The following is a 4,170-nucleotide window of genomic DNA, read 5'->3' as shown; positions in this document are numbered from 1 at the left end:
GTGGTACAAGCGAGGGCGAGGAAAATATCGGGGTGTTCCCAGTTAGGGTGGGTGGTCGGGGCCGAGCGATGCGCGTTTCTCTCGTACACGCACGCGCGTGGGGTGCGAGGCGTTGGGCTCTAACTGAACCCGAGCGAGGCGTTGGGCTCTAACTGAACCCGAGCGATTGCACTGCAGGCTATGCGTTAATGAACCCGAGCGATCGATCGATGGCTGTTAACTGAACCCGATCGAGCGATTCCTTCCCTACTGCTGCTAACTGAAGTCGATCGATGCTGCCTCTGGATGAACAGTGAGCGTTGCTGGGGGGTTTGGATGAACAGTTCCCGGTGGGGGTGGATGAACAGGACCCCATGGTGTTGCCTCTGGATGAACAGGACCCCGATCAATCGACCCGGTTGGGGCTGGATGAACAGGACCCCGTGGAGGGCAGGATGAACAGGACCACCGCGTGGAGGGCAGGATGAACTGTAGACGGTGGAGGGTGTTGGGGAACGTAGTAATTTCGAAAAAATTCCTACGCACACACAGGATCATGGTGATGCATAGCAACGAGAGGGGAGAGTGTTGTCCACGTACCCTCGTAGACCGAAAACGGAAGCGTTAGCACAACGCGGTTGATGTAGTCGTACGTCTTCACGATCCGACCGATCAAGTACCGAACGCACGGCACCTCCGAGTTCAGCACACGTTCAGCTCGATGACGTCCCTCGAACTCCGATCCTGCCGAGCTTTGAGGGAGAGTTCCGTCAGCACGACGGCGTGGTGACGATGATGATGTTCTACCGACGCAGGGCTTCGCCTAAGCACCACTACGATATTATCGAGGTGGATTATGGTGGAGGGGGGCACCGCACACGGCTAAGAGATCAAGAGATCAATTGTTGTGTCTATGGGGTGCCCCCTTCCTCGGTATATAAAGGGGGGGAGGAGGAGAGGGCCGGCCAAGGGGGTGGCGCGCCCTAGGAGGGGGAAACCTACTCCAAGTAGGTTTGCCTCTCCCTTTCCTAGTCCAAGAAGGAGGGGGAAGGAAGGAGTGGGAGAGGGGAAAGGCAAGGGGGGCACCGCCCCCTACCTTCCTTGTCCTATTCAGACTCAAGGGGCGGGGGCGCGCCTCTTGCCCTGGCCGGCCCCTCTCTCTCTCCACTGGTGCCCAACAAGGCCCATTAGTTCCCGGGGGGTTCCGGTAACCCCCAGTACTCCGATAAATGTCTGAAACCATCCGGAACCTTTCCGGTGTCCAAACATAGTCGTCCAATATATCGATCTTTACGTCTCGACCATTTCGAGACTCCTCGTCATGTCCGTGATCACATCCGGGTCTCCGAACAACCTTCGGTACATCAAAAGACATAAACTCATAATATAACCGTCATCGAACTTTAAGCGTGCGGACCCTACGAGTTCGAGAACTATGTAGACATGACCAAGACACGTCTCCGGTCAATAACCAATAGCGGAACTTGGATGCTCATATTGGCTCGCACATATTCTACGAAGATCTTTATCGGTCAAACCGCATAACAACATACGTTGTTCCCTTTGTCATCGGTACATTACTTGCCCGAGATTCGCTCGTCGGTATCTCAATACCTAATTCAATCTCGTTACCGGCAAGTCTCTTTACTCATTCTGTAATACATCATTCCACAACTAACTCATTAGTTGCAATGCTTATAGTGATGGGCATTACCGAGTTGGCCCAGAGATACCTCTCCGACAATCGGAGTGACAAATCCTAATCTCGAAATACGCCAACCCAACAAGTACCTTTGGAGACACCTGTAGAACACCTTTATAATCACCCAGTTATGTTGTAACATTTGGTAGCACACAAAGTGTTCCTCCGGTAAACGGGAGTTGCATAATCTCATAGTCATAGGAACATGTATAAGTCATGAAGAAAGCAATAGAAGAATACTAAACGATCGGGTGCTAAGTTAACGGAATGGGTCAAGTCAATCACATCATTCTCCTAATGATGTGATCCCGTTAATCAAATGACAACTCATGTCAATGGCTAGGAAACATAACCATCTTTGATCAACGAGTTAGTCAAGTAGAGGCATACTAGTGACACTTTGTTTGCCTATGTATTCACACAAGTATTACGTTTCCAGTTAATACAATTCTAGTATGAATAATAAACATTTATCATGATATAAGGAAATAAATAATAACTTTATTATTGCCCCTAGGGCATATTTCCTTCAGTCTCCCACTTGCACTAGAGTCAATAATCTAGATTACATAGTAATGATTCTAACACCCATGGAGCCTTGGTGCTGATCATGTTTTGCTCGTGGAAGAGGCTTAGTCAACCGGTCTGCAACATTCAGATCCATATGTATCTTGCAAATTTCTATGTCTCCCACCTGGACTAGATCCCGGATGGAGTTGAAGCGTCTCTTGATGTGCTTGGTTCTCTTGTGAAATCTGGATTCCTTTGCCAAGGCAATTGCACCAGTATTGTCACAAAAGATTTTCATTGGACCCGATGCACTAGGTATGAAACCAAGATCGGATATGAACTCCTTCATCCAGACTCCTTCATTTGCTGCTTCTGAAGCAGCTATGTACTCCGCTTCACACGTAGATCCCGCCACAACGCTTTGTTTCGAACTGCACCAACTAACAGCTCCACCGTTCAATGTAAACACGTATCCGGTTTGCGATTTAGAATCGTCCGGATCGGTGTCAAAGCTTGCATCGACGTAACCATTTAGGACTAGCTCTTTGTCACCTCCATAAACGAGAAACATATCCTTTGTCCTTTTCAGGTATTTCAGGATGTTCTTGACCGCTGTCCAGTGATCCACTCCTGGATTACTTTGGTACCTCCCTGCTAAACTTATAGCAAGGCACACATCAGGTCTGGTACACAACATTGCATACATGATAGAGCCTATGGCTGAAGTGGTCGGGCATTGAGTCTTACTCAACTTCACACCTTGTAACACAAGCAAGAACCCTTTCTTTGCTTGATCCATTTTGAACTTTTTCAAAACTTTGTCAAGGTATGTGCTTTGTGAAAGTCCAATTAAGCGTCTTGATCTATCTCTATAGATCTTGATGCCCAATATGTAAGCAGCTTCACCAAGGTCCTTCATTGAAAAACTCTTATTCAAGTATCCCTTTATGCTATCCAGAAGTTCTATATTATTTCCAATCAGCAATATGTCATCCACATATAATATCAGAAATGCTATAGAGCTCTCACTCACTTTCTTGTAAATACATGCTTCTCCAAAAGTCTGTATAAAACCAAATGCTTTGATCACACTATCAAAGCGTTTATTCCAACTCCGAGAGGCTTGCACCAGTCCATAAATGGAACGCTGGAGCTTGCACACTTTGTTAGCTCCCTTTGGATCGACAAAACCTTCCGGTTGCATCATATACAACTCTTCTTCCAGAAAACATTCAGGAATGCAGTTTTTACATCCATTTGCCAAATTTCATAATCATAAAATGCGGCAATTGCTAACATGATTCGGACAGACTTAAGCATCGCTAGGGGTGAGAAATTCTCGTGGTAGTCAATCCCTTGAATTTCTCGAAAACCTTTCACAACAAGTCGAGCTTTGTAGACAGTAACATTACCGTCAGCGTCAGTCTTCTTCTTGAAGATCCATTCATTCTCAATGGCTTGCCGATCATCGGGCAAGTCAACCAAAGTCCACACTCTGTTCTCATACATGGATCCCATCTCAGATTTCATGGCCTCAAGCCATTTTGTGGAATCTGGGCTCACCATTGCTTCTTCATAGTTCATAGGTTCGTCATGGTCTAGTAACATAACCTCCAGAACAGGATTACCGTACCACTCTGGTGCGGATCTTACTCTGGTCGATCTACGAGGTTCGGTAACAACTCGATCTGAAGTTTCATGATCATCATCATTAACTTCCTCACTAATTAGTGTAGGTGTCACAGGAACCAGTTTCTGTGATGAACTACTTTCCAATGAGGGAGCAGGTACAGTTACCTCATCAAGTTATACTTTCCTCCCACTCACTTATTTCGAGAGAAACTCCTTCTCTAGAAAGATTCCAAATTTAGCAACAAAAGTCTTGCCTTCGGATCTGTGATAGAAGGTGTACCCAACAGTCTCTTTTGGGTATCCTATGAAGACACATTTTTCCGATTTGGGTTCGAGCTTATCAGGTT

The sequence above is a fragment of the Aegilops tauschii genome, chromosome 1, assembly GCF_002575655.3.
Source record: "Aegilops tauschii subsp. strangulata cultivar AL8/78 chromosome 1, Aet v6.0, whole genome shotgun sequence".
NCBI classification, from domain to species: domain Eukaryota; kingdom Viridiplantae; phylum Streptophyta; class Magnoliopsida; order Poales; family Poaceae; genus Aegilops; species Aegilops tauschii.
Note: the sequence above shows the minus strand (reverse complement) of the source record.